This window comes from Gallus gallus, chromosome 4 (genome assembly GCF_016699485.2).
Source record: "Gallus gallus isolate bGalGal1 chromosome 4, bGalGal1.mat.broiler.GRCg7b, whole genome shotgun sequence".
NCBI lineage: Eukaryota > Metazoa > Chordata > Aves > Galliformes > Phasianidae > Gallus > Gallus gallus.
Genome location: NC_052535.1, coordinates 11,554,521 through 11,578,754, shown reverse-complemented (window position 1 = coordinate 11,578,754; position 24,234 = coordinate 11,554,521). Strand labels below are relative to the sequence as shown.

The window sequence follows — 24,234 nt, the reverse complement described above, 5'->3', positions numbered from 1 at the left end:
GCCATCATCCTCAGCTTAAGACAGCAAATTAGCATGAAAAGCCTACTGCATCACTTACCCACAAGCAGAACCTTGTGGCCCTTGGATAAGGCCATCCCAGTTCATAAGAACTGGTTTATATTTACACTCCCAGAAAACTTAGTAACATTCTCACTTTCCCCACAGTTTCTCTTTAATAATAAATAGCCCTGATGAAAATTCAGAATGGAAACACAATAGATACCCAGATGGTTTCACTTAGGGAACTTTGGCATATGTATTCTGCTATTTACTATTTCCTTACTGAGCTAATCTTTTGAGCAGGCAGGAGTGCTGGTAACTTCCCATGGTAAAAACATGAGAAGGTAGGTGTGTGCTCACAGCAGCAACCGCTACGTTAGTGGTGGGATGAATGTGTTAGACACCTTCCTGGGGAAACAGAATGTGCAGAATAAGTTAGAAAACTGAGTCCCTACTTTCTTACTTTAACTACATACCTACCATAATATTTAGCCTTGATACTTACAGGTAGAATTCTTCCTTTTTAGACTTCATATAATTTGTGCAACTGCTATTTCGTTGTGCTAACGACACCATATGCCTTCTAGAAGATGGTGGCAGCTATCATGTAATAATGTATATTATATGTATATTATACATATATATATATATACATATTATACATGTATTATTATATGTATATATATACATATATATACATATATATACATATAGGTATATGTGTATAAATATGTATATTATAAACAAAGTATGGCTAGTTCAGTTCTTGACAGACCAGCAGAACAAAGCTGACTCAACGCTGCAAACCCAGTTCTTTACAGTTTGATTCCAGCAGAAATGTCACCTCTTTCCTTTTACTCTCTTACTGAATCTTTGCTAGATCCTGTGAAGACCACAGCAATTCAATTGCTCATCGGCAGAGCAAGCTTAGGACTACAACACTTATTTCATGTTCTTGGACCCAATATTAAATCAAAAGTGAAAGGATACAGCAAAGCAGAGAAAAATGGCCTTTTAGCCACTGGAGAACAAAGCCACAGTGGGAAAAATACAATGAAGTTCCTTTTTACAGTGATTAATAGCAGTTTTTAATTTTGTTCATATTTCAGGTTCTGCACAATAAAGCCAGTCCATAACACCTGTTTCTCTTAACATTTCTGCAGCGAAGGGCTTCCACTGAGTCAGTCTGTTGGTAATTTCTTATTAGCGCACAATAGGTCCCACACATCTTTAGTGAATGAAGCTCGGGAGCATCATAGAAAAGTTACATGGCCATTTCAGAAACAAAACTAAATCTGTCCCAAGTAGGAAAAAAATCATAAATTTTAAATCCTTATACTAAGATACTCAAAGTGGTGTGACTATGACATTGCTGTTCCTTCTTTCTTTGTTCATTAATCCCTGCCTTTCACAAAATCATACATGCACAAGACAGAGAACCAATCAGTTTGTATATTAGCTGCCAATGGCACATCTTCCCACATTTTATAGCTGCCCCCTAAATATCTCAAAGCTCAGTATACCTCAGATGTGGGACAGAATCTACCTCTCTGTGGCTTTGAGAGCTATTTTTGGCCCTACTTGTTCCTATGAATTCCTCTTGAAGAGAAAACTTAAAGTTTCTCATTGCAGCAATAAATTCACTCCAATGAGAAACACTTTGCTTAACATTTAGAATTTGCTACGTATCACTCTGTATTTTTTAACATTAAACAATTTTACTGAGCAAGTTTTGGTCTGCCTGGCTATCTGTGTACAACATTGCAGAATTGATTGTAAACAATCTTCCTTCCCATTTCTCCAGCAGTGCTTGTGCAATCTGATGGAAGCATCCCAGCACAGCAGTAACTGAGTCTACAAATATATATATACAAATATATTTATACGAATATATATAATACAAATACCTACAGTTACGTTATCATTAAACTGTAGGCATTTGCATAGTCAAGATCTTATTCCATGCCATTCCTTTCCAAATGGAAAACTGAAGTTGTTCTTTTGCCTACATAAATGCTGCCCTCATATCATCACAAAAACAGTCAATTATCGATACATTTCAGATGTCATTGTTTTCATTGAGAGTCCCCAGATGAAGCTGTGTATACATCACTTAGAACTCTTATTACCATTTCTCCTGATGGAATTACACATCTGGGAATTCTGAAGTCCTTTCTCCCTTCTTAAGGTTTTCTTTACTCTAAAAAAATGTTTATGTAGTGAGCTGCGTTGCTTTTTTTCTAGTCAGCTTTCTGAGTCATTTAAGTCCTCTTAAGGAAATCGAAGAATTTAGTAACCAAAGTAACCAGTTACCTGAATTTTTCCCATTAAATTGGTTAGTCATGTCTGTATCTCCAGTTCTGCCACAGTTCAGGTATATTGCTTAGCAATATGCAGGCAGACTTCTTTCTCCAGACATCAGCCGCTCACATTCACTCATCCATGTAAAATGAATGAGAACCCAATTTTGTGTTTCTTCTTTGTGGTCACAAATGGAGCACATTCCCTTTGGTGGTTCAACCATTTCCTTTAATGTGAATAATTCCTTACCCTCCTTGCACTCTCCAATTACATCATTATTTTCTAATAAGCATGCTGGTGGATTTTATCTCTTGATTGCTTTTGGCTGGAAGACCTCAAAGCAGAGTTATTTTAAGACCAAGAGGAAAAACATCATCTTAAAAAGCTGGTACAGCAATCCATCAGTGTGCTACACTGACAATTTAATATGCACGATCAGTACGCTGAGCCGCCACCCTTTCTATAAAGCCATTAGCTACGTTTTCACAGAGAGCATCAGGTTGGACAACGCAAAGTTTACCAGTAACTAAGATTACATTGCCATTTGGAAGTCAATAAACATCGCTGTTGTATCGGCTGCTGATATTCTGACAACCAGCAATTTTTCTCAGTCACTGTGCATGTCATACTTCATCTGTCACACTTAGGATTACTAGCAGAGCACAAAGCAACATGCCACAGGAAACATCAGTGTGCTGGAAAGAAAGACGTTCTACCAGATGGCTTTTGTTTGTAGTTAGCTGGATTTAATACAGTTCTGTTTTCTCTTCTTGAACCCTCTCTCTTCCAGTATGGCCAAGGAAGGATGCGCTCAGAGGATCCTGATCCTGTGCTACCCACATCCCCAGCAACTGCTGGAGTTTGTTCAGGCTGCCAATCATTGCTGAAGGTATTGCAGTTACCTGCAGGAGTGCCGCCCCCCCCAGAGAAACGCACACATCCCCAACAGGACCACTACGTCAGCTCTGAAATGGATGGATGCTTTCCTGCTTTGGGCTCCTCTGACTTCAGGGACAGTATATAAAGGAAATCACTAAGGTCCACTCTGAGTTTCCACTGCGAAACAAATAATCAATTATATGTTTCAATTAATGAAACTAAAAGCCTTGAGTTCAGTTTAACCACCTAAATTGAAGGAAAAATTGACAAAATCGAAGATCTATACACCAACTATTTGTGTCAGAAATGACATCAACATTTTTTAGTAATGCATTCAGGACGTGCTCTGTGTCAGAAGCAGAAGACAAACTGCCTTCACACCGTTCTGCAAACTGAACCCTGAGTTGCACCAGCCCTTATTTCAGTCTCAGAGCTCAAACCTGCAGTGCAGTCCTGACCTAACTTACTGGCAACCTGCTCTTCTGGGGAGAGTGCCAATCACAACAGCCCTTCAGTGTGGTGACACTTCTGCATCGGGGAAAATGTCACCCAGCTGAGTCTAAAATATTAATTCATGTATGACATCCCTCACCTGAGCAGCTGAAGACCGGTTCTTTAGTCCTACAGTCCCACTTGTCCCTGCCATGCCTTCCAATTCCATGTCTCACCAGACCGGTTATTTCTGACTAATACAGTAGATCTCATGACTTTGTTACCATACCAAAGTGGAATTAGACTCTGAAAAGTGCCTTTGGAAAATAAACAAATAAAATCTCATAGAGTATTACATTCACTAAGGGTCAGTGAGAGCACATGACCCTTGCTTAGGTAACAAGGGATGAACTCAGCCCACACTGCATGGCTCATTCTGCACACTCAGCCCAGCTAAATGGAATGAAGATAAGCAAATAGTCTGTTTGTTACACGTGGAACCTTGTCACACTGAGTGACTCTAAGGACGGGATTGATGGCCTGATCTGAATACAAGGGGATTGTCCTGCTGGTTTTGCAATTCATTCAAATTCATGCAATACACATGTAGATATCATGCAAGACAAAACAAGCTGCAACATAGTGTTGCCTAGCTTTGTTCCTTCTGGGTGACTCATAGGAAAAAAAGTAGTAAAATTTGCCCCTGCTGTTAATGGGAGAGGTAAATACACATGGCAAATGGGAAGAAAAGGGCTATTTTTGTCTCCTCTCACAATCTGTCCTTCTAGACCAAACCTTCAGCTGCTGATTGATGAAGCTGAAAATTTTCATTTCAGGTGAGGAAGTGACCCCTCGAATTGTCCCTCGGTTTGAACCGGGGATCTTGAAAAGGCCTTAGTTGTAATGTTAAGGCTGGTGAGGAATGCAATGAGATACTTTAGCTCAACCAACAGCTACAAGGAGCTGTGAGCTCTGAAAAGCTGCGGTGCCCGCTGCTCATTGCCTCACAGCGCGGTGCAGCTGATTGCTGGAAGAGCAATGGGGCAGGACCTGCCTGTTTGTCATGAGTACCTCCGTGCCTGCACTGCAGCTTCGTGGTCAGCAGCACTGAACTCCACCAACATGCAGTACTTCTCCTTCCAGTGAGGGAACTGGAAATAAAAGGAAATTTACCGGCTGTGTGTATCCCACTCTTTCACTGGGATAAGCTGGCAGCACGGATCGCTGGGATCTCCCAAGCAGCCAAGGCCGGTGGTTTGTCAGTCGCTGGCACCCTCTGGTGGAAGAGAACGCAGACAAGGTTTTATTGTTTAGGACACATCATCGGGATTATCTTCTCCAAGAGAAACAAGGCATTTTTTTCAGGCTTCTGCCACATCGTTGCTCTCTGTCCATAAGAACCACAAGGAGCCTCTGCTTGTAGCTGTTTAGGTTGAAATTCTGCTGGAAGTTAACGGCAGAAGGCAGTGAAGGGATATTCAGCCAAGCATGTCCATGGCTCAAGCAAAATATGCTCAGGATCGGGACAGCTCAGCCTCAGCGAGCTCTGCAGCCAGAAGCATTTTGCTGTGTGTGGCAGTGGCTAAAAACAGCAAGGTCAGGCCTGTGTTACAAACCTTTGCTGATGTGGCCACACTTGCTGTAACTGAAGTGCAATACGGGGTTGCAACTGCTACGCAGCAAAGTGAACAAACTCATCTTGGTATTAATTAGGGCAAAAGGATCAGCAATGAGCTATTTTGGCAAAGGTACAGTTTTGTAATCCACAACCATTTCCTTGCACACCCTAAGAGTATTCCCTAATGCAATATACAAGCTGCTGCAGATCTGGCCTGAGTTAACCCTCCAGGACAGCCGTCTCTCTGGTGGCTGGAAAAGAGAAGGGCAGCCGCCCAGAACACGGGCTGAACTTCAAAGCCACACTTTAAATTGTTCCCTTTTTCTTCTCGCTGATTATTTTGCATTGTATCTGAGATCAGTTGGGGAGAAGAAAAAGACTTTGAGCAACAGACTAAAGTAATGTATGACAGAACTGCTCAGCGTTTTATGTCTGGGGGATTTAGTCCCTTATCTCAGATGCCAGCTGAGGGGAATGAAAGACTTTCCTTGGAATGATGAAAATTAAAACATCACTTACAAGAAGTAATGTTCAGACTGAAAGAGGTTTAGAGATTCACCTTGAGGTTTGGCTTTGATTAAGAACCCAGAAATACCAGCACCTCTTTAAATGATCTAAATCTCTTGGTAATGAGTGGGTGGGAGGGTACTCTGTTTCTCCTGCATTTTCTGCCATCTGCTGGGCATGGGAACAGCTCAAAGCAGCCATTTATCCTTAGTTTGTACTCAGAAATCTTTCAGAGAGGCTCTTATTTTAGTGGTCATGGGGCATTAAGGTAAAAGAGTAGAAACACTGAGCGAGCTGAACTTACCTAAGTGTCTAGAATGGTTTGGGTTCTGTGATGGGAACAGTTTGGTGTACTGTTTCTCTTCTTTAAACATTTCCTCTTACCTAAATTCCAAGTGATGGTTGTACTGCACACAGCACTGCTTGTGGCTCAGTGTGCTTCCCAGCTGCTTTCTCTCCTCAATCCAGCTGCGTTCTTCCCTTCGCTGTGCAGAGCCAACAGGTCTGTGTTCCCTCAGGGGTTGTCAAGACATCTTAGACTTCAAGGGCCAAATTAATCCCTTGTCATTAAAAGAAATAAAGAGAATGGCATCAGAAAGAGATTTGACCCCTCTTGTACCACGTTTTTGTACCCTACTGAGTTCTGCTATATTGCAGTCCTCGTGGCAGAGCTGTAATCTGAAACAACAAATACCATTCAGCTTCACGGTGTTTACATACATATAATTCTGAGATATATCTCAACAAATAGTCCAGGGTTAGGAGTTCTGCAGCCCATGCTCGTGGCCACCATCCCTGGTGTCTTCTGTGCTCTCAGTTTATCTGAGACATTCACACCAGTTACTGCGGGCTCCCCCAGTCCTGTGATGCAATGAGTGGTGCCAGCTCAATCGTGAAAAAAGAGGATTAAAAAGAGAGATTGTGACAGGTGGTCCCCAGACCACAGGCTGGTGAAGATTAAGGCAATTCCGCAGTGGTTGTATGAGTGGCACATGGTCTGCCTGCAAATTCAAAGCAGAGATAAGTGAGTGATGGCATATAAGGTTTCTCTCGAGTGTCAGAGCAATTGCAAAACTGCCAAGCAGATCACAACTTGTGTCTGCAGAATGCAAGACAGTGTCAGGAGAGATGACCACAAGAGACATCAAAGCAATTTCAAGAAAGAAACAAGCAGTAACCAGAAAGCACTATGAAGAGACAGAAAGGATGAGTCTTGCAATGGACAACTAAATCACTGCTTAATTTAATCCCCCAGTAAGAGTATCTAACAGTCTAAGTGCAGCACTGGGGCTGACCTGGTTAAGGTCGGTCAACAAGCACCTTAATTCCCTTCTGAAAACTCCTAGGTGATGTGACATTTCTCATAGGGTGGTCTCTGTGCTATCTTGCATGTTTGCTGTTTATCTGTCTGCCTTTCTGTGGGATGGAATGAAATCTGGAAACTACAGTTATTGGGTCCCAAACCTCCATTCTCTACATCACCCTTCTCCTATAGAAAAAAAGGCACCTACCTTTTCCCATCTTCTTTTCTCAGTGTAACTATGAAGGTTGAGCTCCTGCACGAAATTATCTAATAATTTGCTTGTCTTTATTTTCAGTGCTTAAAGTAGTCTTAGGAGAAACATTGCCGGACTTACAGCATATTGTTATGGTTACCACCTTGATAAATATAACCCTGTTCTGTCTGCTCGCTCTTCTCTTCAAGTATTCCCTGCTGACTCCTTATTGACTTTCCTTTCAGATATAAGTTTCTTTTCTTTATTTTCTGTATTTCACAGCTTTTCCCTCCACAGGTCTCCAAAACCTTCATGACCAGTCTTCACTTCTACCATCTCTCTATCACTATGAAAATGCTCATTCCTATTCCAGTTCCCCATCAGTCCATGGAAAGCTTCCATGTTGTTAAAACAAGTGAAACTCCTATGGTTTGGGTTTTTTGTTTTTTTTTTGCTCTTTCTATTTTCCTGTTTGGTAGGAGGCCCCGGTAACCAACAACTCAAAGCCAGCTTCACTTCAAAGGCACTCTCTGCAATAAATCCACAGCTGTATATCCAAAGGGAGCTGAACTCACTGGTGGTTGGTAGGCACACTCTCTCACCGTGCTTCCCTCAATCAGAACCCCGAACACTGAACCTATTAACAAATCAGGACAGAAACTATTTATGTATTATTCTATAACCTAGCATGTTCCCTGACTTTCAGTTAGGTAATGCACACAGAAATACAAATGCAAGCGCTATACCACAACCTAACAGACACCCTGTCAGGATGCATTCCTGACCATGCTCTGGTGAAGCAGACACCCGTGAAGACCTTCAGTTAAGCTCACGAAGCATGATTCAAGCTGTCATGGTACTTCTCAGTGCCTTCAGTACAGATAGAAGCGCCAAGCCTCTGCCAGCAGTCTGTTAGACTTAGCTGGAAAAATCCTGCTGCAGAAACGTTCAACAGAAAGTAATAAGAGCTCAAGAGGTCAGATATTCATCCAATTCAGAGCAGGAGATTTTAAGAGCAAATCTTCCTGTGAGATTCACAGCATTTCAGGTTTCTAATCCCTTTGTGAACACTGAAGCAGCTGGATCCGAAACAGAAGGAAAAACTTATAACAAACTGCATGAAAAATCCAGACCTGTTTGAACTCCAGACACATTGTGATTTGAGTTGGCACTGAAAGCTTGGCTAAAGCCTTCCTGTGTTTACTCCACAGTCTCAGCACCGCCTGGGCCTGATCTTTACACAGATGGAGCTCCTGCAGCTCCTGCTGGCTTCCAGTGAATCATGAGGACTGGTCCCCACTTGAAAATCAGCTCTATTGTACAGGAACAATCAGCAGCATTCAGGCTGAACAGCAGATCAAAAAGCACACCTCCACAAATCACCACCTCCATTAGTTCTGCCACGCTCTCTTCTAGTAACTGCCTCTAATAGGTGCCTTGTGTTTTAAGGCGGTGAGGGCCATTGGACTGCCTGGCCTTTTTTGGGGGGGTGGGACTCAGACAAGAGGGCACAGCCCAGCAGGGAATACATACGTGAACACCAAATTTCCTCCCTCAAAAGATTTCTTTTGTGGTAGAAAAGTGCAGAATTTAGGCTGGCCCTTCTGGAAGGAGAAAACAGATGTGTCATCAGAAGAGGGAAAGAAGGAAAATCACCAGGAGCAGAAGGGCTCACGGTGTCTAACACAAGGAAAATGTAGGACCTGGATAGGTGCTGAAGTCTGCTCAAAATGGGTGGTACTGGCAAAAACTAATAGCCCTCAAAAGACTAACGGCGTTGTATCTCCTGATATAAGCCACCTCTGGCCCCATCTCTTTGCTGAGGAGGAAGAACAGCACGAGAATGTTAAAAATAGGCTCCAATTAGCTTGTTGTGGCCAAGCAAGCCATCACATGTGGATCACCAAGTGGCCCACTTGGGACTGTATCAGCTACACAAAACAACTGTTCCTACTGTACATACACATCAAAGACAGGACTGTCTTCTCTTTCAGGCACCTCTGAAAGCAGAATGTTAAGATGTCTGTTGTCTTCTTCTTTATTTAGCTTGTGGTAGCTCTGTGTACATTCCTGAAATTGAAGCTCAATGAAATTTGCAGCTCGCTTTAAAGGGAAAAAACAAACCACCCTAAACTGTGAAAAACAAGTAAATGGGAGAGCCCTGCAGCCCTAAGGAGAAGTTATTCCTACCTGCACCCTTTGCTCCCACTGCCTGCTCTGATTCTCTTCCCTGCACTCACTTTAGGAGGACGCTGCTCACATGGGGTACACAGCACTACAGCCTACCAACAGGCTGCTATATAAAACGTGCAATGATTGTGTGCCCCTTTTTAAACTAATAAATACATCTACAGGTCTGATCCTTTCCTTTGGCAGAGGCAAGATACATTTTTGCAGATCCTAACAGTGTAAATTCACCAGTCTGCTTTCACCTAAAACCTGCCCAAGGAACATACAGAAGAGAGAAAGTCATGCAAGCCCGTAGATTACAGACAGCTATTTTCTTGATGAGAAGCTGTATCTTCAGAAAGCAGCTGATGCTGTGGCTTTCTCCTCATCATTGCGTCAGCTTCTTCTGCAGCTTCCTCATTACAAAGGCAGAGTCCATTTTGCTAAGGGTGTACCCACAGCATGCCCCTATGCTGGGATGACATCTCTCCACTAATCACCCTTCAGTGACTGCAGAGAGATGTGTGCTTACCTATCACATGTGGGCTTCCTGGCTCTATCCTGAATTGATTTTTTCATTTTCCTGCATTCCTCACTTCCTCTAATTACAACATAATAAAGCAATACCACCACCATTACTAATCTGCTGAAGGACAAATCTCCAGGTAGCAAGCAGCTGCTGCAGGGAGGTTCCTGTCTGTTCTACGTGATGCCAGAAATATGAAACTGCTGTATGTGTCAGGAGCAGTTCCACACAGAGTTTCACTGATGTGAAAAGAGAATCGGGGCTCAGCAGCTTGGTGAACACAGAACTGCTCACCAGTGTGGTAGCAGACTGCTTTGCCTTTCAGTCCTCAGAGGCTCAGTTTCAGTCTCTCAGGCCTGGTTCCCTGCCTGCTCTCATCCTGTGCTCACTCCTTGCTGAGACAGGCCTGGTTCTTGTTTCATCACCTTCAAGCCTCCCTCAAGCAGATGTTCCTTGAACTAGCTCCTCCTCTCTAGTATTCATCTTTCTGTGTGCATTAGGGCGATGGGGACAGCAGGCAGAAGGAGGCTGTCATATGGTTAAGCAGCAGCCTTCATTCTCCAAAGCTCTCTGGCCAGCACCTTATATCCTTTCCACACTCCCCTCCCTGTGGGTCAAGACATCCCAGGGAATAACGGGCTGCAGAGCAGGTCCTACCCTGCAGTGAACAGCAGGAAGCAGGTGGCACTGGTTGTGCACATCAAGTGTGGCAATAACAAAGTACACTGAGATGAAGAAACACATCACGCTGTGTTCCAAGCTATTGACCATAGCATAAGTGCATAATTTCTCATTGACTAAAGTGCCACACTTGTGAAATGTATATTACCGCAGAGCATCAAAGACACCTCCCAAGGACCTAGGGCAGGGCACAGGGAGATATTCATCTGCATGGAGGGCTTTCATGGACATGCTGGCTTGCTGTTGTGGGGCAGCTGCCAATAGGGAACGTTCTTAGTGTGCCTCCTGTATTTCACCATACCTTCTTGCCGGACCGGTCCAGGCGGTGCCAGCAGTCGTTGTTAGAGGGAAGTGGCCTTCAGAGCACGAGGACAGGACTGATGGGCACCTCGTAGCATCAAACCGTCACACTGCAGGCTCCTGTGAGCTGGCAGGGATTGCTTTTTCCCTTGTTTCCTGTTCTGGGTGCTCAATCGGCATTAAGAAATGGCAAGAACAGAGCTGAAATCTCGTTGTTGAATTCAACCTTCAGCAAGGAAGCAGATTACAAAACACTTAGGCTGAACAATGGGAGGGCAAAGCAGCTGCAAATTAGGAAGTTTCCAGCATGTACTTTCTGCTTAGAATAACAGGAGTTTTTCATCAGCCGGCTGCCCACATAAAACTCACGGGAGAAATGTACATTTCCCTAAAAAAGAGAAACAACCATCACATGGGAAAAGACAGACTTTTCTCTAAGAGCTATTTCCATGGTAACTTCTAAATTCAAAGCTCAAGCTCTTTTGGCTGCGGGGATACTTAGGAAAGGTAACAAAATTGTTTGCTGCTCTTAATAATGGCAAACCATCATTGCCGGCCTCTCATGCAAATTAAGCTGGAAGTTTTTGTTTAAAGCTTGCCCAAATCCGGCTAAAAACAAGAGGGGAAAATGTCGCCCACAGAGACAACATAAGGAATTAGAATAGGAACACATTGATGCTTTTACCCTTGTATTTTACAACCAGCATCTAATCGTGCTTTTTATCCTGTCAAAATTCAAAGCAGGTCACTTACTACGTTATATAAGCATGTCCACATTTTATACACGAATAAATTAACCTGCTACAGCAGTTCGGTGGGCACCGCAGCACAGAACAGCCTATGACCAACTGAAGGCGAGAGATTTTACATCAGGAAACAAACGCTCCCTGGAATACACACAAACCACAGACCTTGATAGAGCCGGGCATTTCATTTGCAAGAGTTTATCCCTGTTAAGTGAGGTAATATAACCCATGCAGTAGGAAGTAATAGATTGTATATGCAGAGGGGAGATGATGCACTAGCAACTTTCAAGCAAAGGGCTAATGCAAGAGACAAGTTTAGGCATTTCTTAGCATGTGAATACCCGAGTTATCGGCTGTCATTACGCTGTTTTAATGGGGAAGATGGGAGGAAATAACTGCATCCAGTTGTCTTAGTGACATACATCCCATTATGATGAAGTGTTAAGAGTGTGTTCAAAGCCTCCCTGAGGTCATTTTCCCCTGTAACAACCAATAAGAAAGTTAGGAGTTAGTTTTGCTGAGGCCGCATGGGTGAATAAATTAGAATTTGCCTTAAGCCAAACACAGCTTTGGGCTTAAAGTATCACTTCAGTACTTCAAGAGCCCATTTCACAGCAGCACATCACTCACCCCTGGCTGTCTTCATAGGGTGTTGGGGCTGCTTGGTACGGTGATTGTGCCCATGGATTTACAGGATTGGGTCCAATGCGAATCAATACACTTTACACTTGCAGAGCTGAAATGCAGAAGGGTAAAATGCGTATCTCAATTCACCGAGCAGCATTTGGAAAAGTCTCTAGTTCTAAATAGAGACTTCATTAAACATCTCTGAAAACAGGGACCTCTCCAACCATGGCTGCCAAAAAGCCTGTTAGAAAGCACTGCATCGAAGGTAACTCAGTGGCAAAAGTGCTGATATCTTTGGCAGATTAAAACTCAACTGAAACTGTGAAATCACTGATAAAGCACAAATGTGGAAGCTGCTAACATTAAACCACAAATTATCAGAAGGATGATAAATCTGTGCAAGTATGCCTCTTCTACAATACATGGCAAGGCTCCAAAACACTCCAGGAAACAGCTTTTGTGGGCATTCATGGATGTGTTTGGGAGCCTTCAGCAAGTTGCAGGAAGTGCTACAGATTATCAGCATGTTGGCCCAAAAGATGCTGTGCTGACTTGGTACTTTTCAAAGCGGTCAGTTAGCAACCGTTTTCATCCTCACTGCTTCCCTTGCTTCAGACATGGATCCTGTCTGTAGAACAAGTAGTTAGAAAGCAAGCAAGCAAACAAATCACCCAAATCATAGAATCACAGAATGGCTTAGATTGGAAGGGACATGGAAGTTCATCCAGCCTCCTGCCGTGGGCTGGTGGCCACCCACCAGATCAGGCTGCCCAGTGCCATGTCTGACTCGGCTTTGGATGCCTGCAGGCTTGGGGCATCCATCACTTCTCCGGTTCTCAAGTGGTCTCATCTTCTTTCTCGTCTAAAGATGAAGACGTCACCGCCATTCCTGAGCTGCTGTGAAGTCTTTGTAAAGCAGCAGATCTGATCGACCTCCACCAGTGTGCAGCAATTACACTTCAGGGTCCCCTGCAAGTGGTCCCTGTATCTTCTTTCTGCTTCTGCAATTCAATTTCTCACTTGTAATCGTGTATCGTCCCCAGCTCAGTCCCTCTTCTTCCACCTCCAACAGTTCAGCTGCTCCGCAGGAGCGAAGCTTTGGTCGCAGGACAGTCCTGGGCTTTTTATGCCCCGCTCTCCTCGGCCTTGCTGAGCGCTGCTTTCAGTGCAGAATCCTGCCCGTGTGGGGGATGTGCACCTCCGGCAGGAACCAGCGGCTGATCCCCGAAGGAATGAAGGACAGGTGAGGAAGGTGGAGCTGGAGTAGCTGCGAAAGGTTTTCAGTTAGTGGCTCCTTCTTTGTTGCTGTAGGAAGAGGGGATTAGAGGCGGGCCACGGGCCGGGAAATAAAACCTCCTGGGATGGGACGTCGGCTGGTGGGCTGGCTGGGAGCACCGTGCTCCAGCTGCTGGGGTCCGATCCAGAGTGCCTCGCTTTAAAATAAATAAATAAAAGCAAGGCAGAGTGAACCAAGAGGACAGAGCAGGCCCTGAGTTACCCACCATGGCCAGGGGGCTGCTCTGCGTCCTGCTGCTGGCCCTGCGGGGCGACCCCGGCCGGGCGGCCGAGTACTGCCACGGCTGGGCAGGCGGCACGCAGCGCTGGCACCGCGGCTTCCAGTGCCCGGAGCGCTACGACGGCCCCGAGGCCACTCTGTGCTGCGGGACCTGCAGCCTGCGCTACTGCTGCTCGGCCCCGGAGGCGCGCCTGGACCAGAGCCTGTGCCCGGGGGAGCAGCAGCCCAGCCCCAGGCCCCCGGCACCAGGTAAGCAGCTGTGCTTCTGGCAGGAGGGAGGGTGGAGGGGGTCTCCTATTTGAGTCAGTTCTGCCCTTAGAGAGGTTTCCAAAGCTGCTAACAGAGTAAGCTAGTAACACCTCTGCGGTTTTTACAGTAGTGGAGCACGTGTGCTGCTAAAGTGTTTTGACAGTTAATGAGTGCGGGTGCCTCTAATGCATTTGGCTCAAATTCTGTGTTGTAAGAGTGCCCGTAGCCCTCAGACCCAAATTCCATAGGCAACCCAACAGCAGCTTGTTTATATATCAGAAACATGCAGTGATAGGTCTATATTATAACTCAGTTAATCATGCTCAAGTGAACAGTAGCTGTGACATCTGAATATTGACTTGTATGAATGCTGACTATTGAAGCAATTCTTCCATGGGTGTAAATGGCCAATGCTACAGGAATGGTTGGTATATTGATGCAATGCATTTCAGGCTTTTTCCAGGTATCTGCCAGTCCCTATCCATGTTGGGTGTGTGTCTTGAGGAATGAACAGTAGAGTATAACATAGAATACCCCATTAGTGAACAGCTGACTAACACCACTCTTCATCTGCAGTGCCCGTGTACCTGCCGTTCCTTCTCGTCGGGTCTGTGTTTGTGGCATTTGTTGTTGGTGGTGCCTGTGTTGGAATCTGCTGCTGCAAGTGCTTAAAATCCCAGGATGACGAGCAGCGAAGTGGACTTGCACCTGGTCAGACATGGCTACTAGAACCCAATCTTCCTCCTCACCTCTCCAGCTCCGCTGCTAGTTCTGCCACCAGAAGCTCACTGAGAAGTGATCCTCAGCCCAGAAACATCTGCATGGCTCTAGCTCCATCTCTTCCCATCACTGGGTTGCCTGAAGGAGCTCGGTTCTTAAGTTCCTCACCTACCAGGGGCCAACTCCTGCACCCTTTACAGGCCAGCCACAGAATGCCCCCTGATCATATCACACTAATGGCTCCAGCATCTTTCCTTAGAAGACCTTATGGACACAGCACTAATGTATGTCCTGCCAGTGTAATGCAGGACGACCAAATGCTGTACTCAGGAGTTCATATCTGAGAAAATGACACATCAGCTTACAGCCTGGACTGCATTCTGCTTTGCTACAAGGAGCTATTTGGAACTTAAATGAGAATTTGCAAGCATTGGAATGCGTCAGTAAGTGCATCAATCTTTACTTCTCCTATTTCTGAAGATTCTGGCTCTTGGTTCTTGTATTATTTTAACACTATCAAAAAGGGTGAGATTCTGAAGATTTCATACCTGTTCAAGGAGTAACTGAAGCTGTAGAAATGTTTCACCCTTGCCGTGTCCTCTCAAACTGCCATGCCATGCCCTGGGGGACACATCAGAGGACTTGATTTCAATTTCTGTACTTGTGACACTTCTCCTGTGGACAAAGAAAGGCTGTACTTCACATTTCTATCGGCAAGATGATGCAAGGGGGTAAAACACTGCCAGTGGCTCAGCTGCCCCCAGCGAGATAAGAGCAACTTCAGTACAGATATCAGGGAAGGTAATAAAACAGAGTATTTTTTCCAGTGGCTTGCTGGTCTTTTTTTTCTTCACACCATTGGACCCTTCATGTGTACGAAGAATTTCAGGAGAAGGTAAAAATAAAACATGACTTAAAATGTGACTCCCATCGGTCAGGGTTTTCATTTCTCTGTGACCATGCTGGAAAAGCTCTTCCCTGCTTGGCCTCTTTGTTAAGATGCTCTGCCTGACCGCAGCCATCCCCTTCACAGCAGGACATCAATAGGAAAAAGTTGTCAAAATACACTGCTCACTGCTGGAGTGTTTTAACACTTCTCCACAGCATGGAAACTTAAGTGATTACACTGTGAAGGTATGCTAAAAGGCCTCCACAGGTGTCACCAGGAAGAGCAGGGACCAAGGTTTAAAAATCCCATGTGCATAAAAGGTAAACTAACAGCCTTGCCTTCATCAGTACTGCCCATTGGATGGAGGGTCTACAGCAAAGGAACTTGGAGACTTCACTTCTCAATCAACAGAACTGCTCTTTGTAAGCACACAGGTGACCTTAGATTGCTTTATCTATATTTTACTGTGGAATCTTGCTCTAGTGAGAAGTACGCCCTGCCTAATGCTGACACTAAGCATGCACATATCCTGCTTGCCTGAGTTTGTAGGGGCAAACTGACATAGCTGAAGGACTTCCTGACATTTTCCTGGGTGTGAATCAGAGATTTCACATCTTAGCTGGCCCAGGGGTATGACTTAACGCTTGCTTACCCAGTTCCTATTACAGAACAGTGAAAACAAAATATCCTGAAAACAAAAGCTTCCCCAAAACGCTGAGGTCTGAGTGTCACACACCTGGTTTACTTCTAGAAAACAAAAAGAACAACAAACAAAACAAAACAGAACAACAACAACAAAAACAGCAACAAAGTAAGGCTTCTGGAATGATGCTCTTGGACTTGCTTGAACTTAACCAGATACGTTCCCTTTACAGTAAGGGAAATGTTAGTGGGACTCACGGATACCTGTGCCAACAGAGCACTGCAGGAGGACTGCTGGGTTTTAAAGTAAGGTTTCAAACTTTTGTTGTGGAAGCACTTTGAAAATGCTTTCCCTTTTTTTTTTTATTATCAGATACCTTTTGTTTGCCTTTGGCTCAGGACAACCTGTGGTGGAACGGAGTATTTTATCTGGTTAACATCCAATTCTGCTATCACGCTGAAAAAAGCTTCAGTCAGTTCAGAGATAAATGAACAAATGATTCCCTCTGCTATGCTCTGTGCACTGAAATACAGAGGAATTTGTGTAGCATTGATGCTTCTGGAGCACACGTTTTATGCTTGGTAGACTTGAGCATTAGAAATAGAGAATAGATGAGCTTATCAGCCCATCTCTCCTTTCCTTAATCATGGTTGTTCTAGCACTGAACTAGAAAGGTAAAGGAATGTTGAGCTGGCAGTCAGGGCACCTAAACCACAACCTGCAGTGTGCACAGGCCTCCTGCCAACAACGGGAATCTCCAGGAGGCGGCTGGAGAAGGCTTGAAATGAGATAAGGCAGCAGAGAACCTGCTTTCCTGATAGCATAAGACAGAAAAAGGGTCAAGAACCCACACATAGCTCTGAAGAATTAAAGAGAAAGGAAGCTGATAAGAACAGAGGAGCAGAAAAGCTGGACTGCTCTGTGGTCGCTGCCTTGGCTGGGATTAGCAGCAAGCATTTCTCTCCCCCACCTTTCCCTGCACCTGAAGGGCTGAGGCAGAAAGCAAAGGGGTTTAACCCAGCAGAGTGCAGAGGCAGTGCAGGAATGCAGGTTCCTCCGGATCCCCTTCCCAGCATTTTCTGTAACGTTAGGGTTAAAGCTTATTGCAACCACACCAGGTCAAATACAAGAAGGACTCAACTTGCTGCACCCCGAGGGCTGCGGAGGCGTTTTACAATGAGAGGCTGTTTGTTAGTGGGGAGGGGGGCTGCAAGAAAAGCACAGAGTATCTTCTACATAAACGTTCTCCCTTTCCTGATCGGAGGGGCCTCGCTCCTGAGGTCAGCACTTTGGGTGGATGGGATATGTCCATATTAATTCCCTTTTTTCCCTAAGCTAAACCGCTTTTCCTGTTTCAAGCCGAAGCAGTACTTAACAGCGGCTAATAGTCCGCTTAGCACCCATTGTACCGGCGCTCCTCTTGCTTTGCTTAACGATGCCCCAATCCCATTGCCCACGACTTCTAATTAAGAAATGATTTGTTCTCTTTAATCCTTTGTAACGACACAGGTGATCTGCATTGTTCTCACTGTATTCTCTCCGGATTTAGGAAGAAAGAACCTCAGAAGAAGGAATTGAGGAGGTGAGGATTACAGCTTTAGCTCCCGGCGTCGCACAATGGTGTCCAGCTGCTTTCCTTGGGCTTTGTCTGCATTTGTCATTGCCTTTGTTTGAACAGTGATCTTCGTTTTACTTAACTTAATGTGGTCCTCATGGATCTGAGATAAACCAAAATGTATTCTTTCGTTCAGGTATTTGGACAGACTTAACCAAGCTAGTTTAGAGAAGGGCAGATCTGAACGTTGCACTGATTTGTGTCCCCATAATATTCCAGGTGGGTTTTTGTTTTTGCATCGGTTTGCTTGTTTGTTTTTTTTCAGCACTGATTCAATATACAGCGCTGATCAATGCACCCCGTGCTACTAGAAACCAAGAGCAATGCCGTTGAAAGAGCTTTTACTTCGAATGCTGTAAACCCCTGATTTTTCAAGTGCTGAATAAGAATCAGCTCCCCTGTCTGACTTGGTCTGCCAGCGTACCCTGGGGAAAACAAAAGGGTACAGAGGAGCTGTGCGGGGTCTGTCGCTGCTCACCTCTTTCAAGGCCGCGCAGTGTGTTGGCAGAACTCCGAATGCGTTCTGGCAATCACGGTCCTATAGCTTGGATAAGTCTCCTATTGCTGTTTAAAAGCTTGCATTTCTTTGGTTAAGAATAAAGACCGATCCTTGCCTTGCATTAAGTGACAGCTTCGCTTTAACGGTGCGGTTGCAGCTTTTCTAAAAAAGTGTGAAAATGGAGTTAACATTACCGATGCTGTGTCCTTCTCCATGTTTACGCCAAGCACTTTGCAACCAGATCCATTCCTCTGAGCTGGAAAAAGAACCCCCCTCTAACCTTCTAGCAGAGCTACACCGATTCACTGTTCTTCGTTACCAGGAACTCAGGCAAATGGATAGAAAATCGTCAATGTGCAAAAGCACACTGAGCCCATAGACATCTGTGAGGTCGCAAACCAGGGCTGTTTGCAATCCTCTTGTGGGTGTTATACAATTGCCTTACACCTTCCTTTAAATTTAGCTAATTACAGTGCAAGTCTGAAGTGGAAAAAAAATATATATATACTTATAAAACGGAGGAAAGTTGCGTATATGTCTCTTGCTCTGAAACTGTTTGGGTTGTCCTTATATCACCACTCTATCTGTACAGTGCCTAGCTACTAATATGGCAGAATGGACAGTGTCTATCAGAGCCACACATAGTAGGAAGTGCCTGTTAAGAGTTCCAGCAGCTTAATACAAATGTGTGAGGGTGAAGGAGGCTCACAGGACAAAACGACACTGGATGTTCTTAATGCAACAAGCTGGGGCACTGAGGAACACACACAGTCCTCCAAAACTGGGTGCACGTGGCTGCACAGCCACTAGCACAGCATCTGATTGGCAGTGAATGTGGTGCTGCACCAGATCTCACAAACGCAGTGGGGAAGAAAGGCTGCAGTCTCTTTTTCCTACCGAATCTATGCCTGCCTAGAGAAAAAGAAAAATCCTTATGTGCTCCCCCTTCCTTCTGGGGCCTCTGAGATGCAAAGCATATCTGTAAACAGGCAGTCTTGCTGGTGCACTTTGTCCTCTAAATTAAATAAGCTCCCTTGAGCAGGAGCACCGTGGGAGGTTTCAGCTTGCGCAGAATGTGCTGCCAGCTTGCTGCTTTCCCTTGGATGCATGATGGCTCTCACAGCAGCCCAGCTGCTGACTTCAAGCCTTATCCCTGCTTCTGTGACATGAGGCAGAGATTGCTTAGCCAGGGATTGAGAGCAGCTGCCCAGCAGTCCTGAATTCAGATGCAGAATGAATGAAGCTGGAAATGTTCTTCTTTTCCTTGGAAATACAGCACAGAGCTGCACATACTAGCCTGCTCACCTGATGCCTGTCTGTGAGCTTTCATGTTGATCTGCACATGAATTTTGCTGGAATAACTCTTAAGATTTTAATGATCATTATTCTACTGACAAAAGATTTCCAAGTAGTTCTCATGAAATGGGACTGCCGTCTCCTGTTTATGAGGAGTAGGAATGGGTTTTATGGGTGCCAAGGGAAGATCTATCCCTTATCACACTGAGACTCATACTTGTTTCCCAGTGCTGGTCTGTAAATGTCAGAACCCACCTCACAGGTATTCATGGTTATCTTTCTTACGTTTCAACTGCTGATTATTGCAGCCTCCTCTTGTTCAGAGCACCGTGTCTATTACTTTTATAAATGAACTAATGATGTCTCGGTATGAGACTTTTTCATGTATAGATGAAAATACGGTGTTTTAATTTGCCAGGTAACATTCCCAAAGATAAGGCAACAGATTTGGTGAGGATAGTGGAAGCTGAAGTTCAAAATCCTGAAGTTCAATTCATGTTTATTCCATTAGACCCTAAGAAAACTTGATTCGAGATCCAGAACCTCACTATGGTTGGCACAGGACCAAGTTCTTGCCCACAGGTGCTCAGACAGTACCAGAGCCAGCAACATTTTACAGATACAGCCATACTGCTTCTTTGAAGCAGCAAAGTGCTTCTAGTACAGATGCAGTTATGTTGATAGACATACACTTTGTACCAGTAAAATTACTGCCAAGAACAAATCAAGCTCTAGAATAGCTGCGCAGGATGTTTTCTTATTATATCTCCATAAGGGAATAGAATTGCTTGATAGGATGCTCACATACTGCCATGATTTTGACTAACATAGAAATGTCGGAGAGAGTCCTCAATGCAGACGGATAGATGTATGTCACTTCATTACTTTCACGGACTGAGGCTGATTTGCTTGATTGCTCTGGTTTCTCCAGTCAAAGGGATGTGTAATCCAAATGCAGTTTGAGGTTTGGATAAACAGAGATTCCATTCTACACTTAGCAGAATATATGATGCAGACAACTTGAAGCGTAGCCTGCACGCTTCGGATTTCTCTGCACCATGTCTTTGGGTTCTGCTTATTAAAAGCAGTCACAAGGGCCACATAGAGCATCACCCCTCTAATAGAGATCTTATTTTAAATCTTTCTTTGGCTTCTACACACCAGCCTTTAAGGATGCAAGTCTGTGGTCATGAATATGCCGGAGAAACGTAAAGTTTCTACCCTGAATGTAAGAAACCTACTGATAAGTAGTTCTGTCAGCAGCAGAAATTAATGAAGCTTGGCTTCCTGTGGAGTTGTCCGGTGTTTACATGGTCTGATGCTTAATAAGGTGAAAAATGAGTGAAGCTTTTCTAAGGCTCACCTACTCATTACCACTCACTTCCCTGTGGTGTGTTGCACTGGGTGAGTCCTACACATTACCTCTCTCTGTGAGCATTAACAGGGATTTGCCTCTTCCACCAGGCTACCTGCTTTCATTATTACTATTTCTAGTCTTTGAGGTTTCAACTCTTGTATCACATACTTGCAATTTCATCAATGGATTCCAAACATGGGGGAGAAGATTAAAAAGGAAGACTTGCCTAATAAGCAATACGTCAATCTCATCTCTCTCAACATGTGGTGTGCTCAAGTCTTTCCAACAAGAAGTCTCACCAATTTAATTTTATGATAGTTCATTCCTCATCCCTCATTTCCTGAATTTGAATACCACACAGTAAGGATCTTCAGCTAGCTATCATATACAAACTACATATACATTTATTTCCACTAGAAGAATGTGAGGCTTTCCTCTATTAAAGGTAAGGGAAACTGAAGTTGTAAACAGCAATCTTTTACAACTGGTAAGTTGTTCACAGAATTTTTATTACCAGCTTAAGAGATGAGGAGATCCAGCCAGAACTATTAAGGCCTAATTCCCCTAGAGTCATCCACTAATACCCGAGCATTTTGATTATGAGGTGTTCAATTCAAGAAATGGCAGACTGCATTTCATTGGCCTGCAGTGTGGGAGCAGGAAGTGTTCCAATCTTCTCAGACAGCCCATGGCCATCTCAACCCATGTTGCAGAACCTCCTAAATCAGACATTGCCTAAGAAACTTGAACGACCCTTAATTGTAGTTTCAGCAACAGTTCCTCTGTTTAGACAATTTCAAGTAGTCATAGAGGCTGTGGTTTGATTTTAATGTCAGATATATAAAATACCAGGTAAGCTGGCAGTGTAACTTTGAGCGAGGCAGAACAATGTGATCACACATCTCATCAGGCTAGCCAGAGCATACGCTACAGTGTCTATACAGCCTTTGTGGTTTATGTTGGCTTTTGGCCAGCTCTGGAAAGATCAATGATACCCGGGGTGTCAAAATCTGCTGAGACAAAGCTATTACACAACATTTTTAAAACAGACTTGAATCAAGCAGTTTGTATGAGTTCAATGCTTCGTTCCACATGTCATCGGGGCTTTTGATCTGGTACAACAAGCCAAAAAACAGATTTTCCACTTGGCAGAATTACACGCTTAAGCTTTCAAATGAAGGTGTGCCCTACAAGAGAGACCTTGCACAACACTTGACAAACTACACTGTTATTTTAGTAAAAATAAATCTGATCATCATGAGAATTTTTCTAAGTACTGTAATCAAACTTGATTTATATTGCAGTTTGGTATGCAATGGCAACAGTCACAGCTGGAATTGATGAAACCACAGGCTTCCACCCAAGCTTTTCCAATGTCAATGAGTTTCCGCAGGGGATTAACTGAATAAATTGTATAAGAGATTCATACAGTGAGCAAGAGAAACTGAACTTGTGGGAGTTCACTTTCCTTGTGCTCATTAATGAGCAATGAACAGATTTCTGAAAGCAAAAATGCTGCAGCTCAAACAGTGTGGATAACTTACAGACTAACATTGGACCAGGGAGGAATAGTAAATGTGAGAGAGCACAGATGACCCAGCTTTGAGATTGTGCTTTTAACCCCCAAGAACCTTCAGTAGAACACCCTGGGGAAATCTTGTCTGACTTCTTACATTTATGCTTCACTTTCACTAAAAGGGACTTCTTTCAAGTCCCGAATTTCTGAAGGGAAATTTCTTACAGTTTCTCTAGACGTTTTCACTCTAGATCACACGGCTTACCTGTACTAAAATGTGGTGGAGGTAAGTAGTTCTGGAAAGCTATGATCTAAAGAGTCCATTCACAAGCAGAAGAGGTCCTCTGGGGAACATTTTTAGCAAGGATTTCTTAATGGTAAAGATAACAAAATCCGTGAGGAATGGTAAGCAAACTCTTACCTGTCTTAGAGGACAACTACAGAACTTCAGGATGGCTATATAAAGCAGAATAGGATCTGCAACATGAGTATGAGTGGTCAAGACTTTAAGATACCATCTTAGCTATCACGACACCTCTTAACAATGCAGCAATTCAGCATTAGCAGTCAAGGAATTCAAAGCAGAAGTAGTATATGCTAAAGAAAAACAGGGCTTCTGAACTCAAGCAGTGGGGGAGAAGACTGTCTCATGGCATTCATATTAAAAAACTGGTCACCTTATAAACCTGCTGTGCTCTGACGAGCAGAGATGGGATTTCCAGTGAAGTGCTGGCTGAATCTCAGCCAGAGATGGTAAATCAGACAAATATGGTATGTGCTTTCACAGATGTTACGCTTTTTAACAAGCTGTGACACAGTAATCCCTGTGCTTTACTTTTTCCTATGAACTTTCTATTGATAAAATTAACAAATTTAATGAACTTAGGCTCCCTACAAAATTTATGTAGGAGTGAAAATAGGATATTACTACTTGAAAGCATGTATCCATACATATTCAGGAACAGACAAGGCACTCTGGAGGCAGCTGCCATGGAGAAAGGGAGGAGCAGGCCATGCAGGAGCACCTCTTCTGTCACACCACGGACAGTATTTGCTATGCCAGGCAGCAGTTTTACACAGATTGCAGCATATTAGTAGACCTCCTCCATCATTCAAATCAACATACTGTTTTCAAAGTGTCTAAGCTAATTTTGAAATGGTAGTACATGAATTTGCAGCGTGGTATAGCTCTTGGAATTCCAGGCTTTTCAGATCCCATTCTCTGAATAGCTTGCCTTACAAAAACAGAACTTGACATCCGACACAAAAGTGAACCCATACACATAGACTGGAAACTATTAAACAGATGGAGGATTTTGATTCCCTCCAGAAGAGAACAGATGTGGTTGCAAACACAGACATATGCATTCATCCAAATTAAACATAATAGTCATTTAATGCTTATCTCATAGTTTATCTCAAATACATGAATTAAACATTCTATTAATTTTTTATATGCTGCAGGTCTGCATGTTTTGGCTACCAGACTGATTCCTGCAATAACAAAGTGAATATAAAACGGCATCGTGCCAACGAGACAGCACCTTCAAATCAATGCAATTCATTTGTCATTGTTTTGACAAAACCAACTCAAACCCAAAAAAGCAAACAAAATTAAGATCTGGCAATGAGGTATTTACAGTATAAACAGC

At 43.8% G+C, this 24,234-nt stretch overlaps 1 long non-coding RNA gene across 1 annotated transcript in view; it reads right to left on the bottom strand.

Moving 5' to 3' along the window:
- Positions 1–738: 738 nt before the first annotated feature.
- The window catches only part of LOC101750229, a 42,989-nt gene continuing 19,493 nt past the window's right edge, over positions 739–24,234 (bottom strand). Inside the window, exons 3-7 of the long non-coding RNA XR_001464216.3 lie at positions 15,316–15,442; positions 12,286–12,391; positions 10,911–12,135; positions 6,122–6,297; positions 739–4,888 (exon numbers count right to left, since the gene is read on the bottom strand). This is a non-coding gene — a long non-coding RNA (uncharacterized LOC101750229). The remainder of the gene's footprint in view (positions 4,889–6,121; positions 6,298–10,910; positions 12,136–12,285; positions 12,392–15,315; positions 15,443–24,234) is intronic.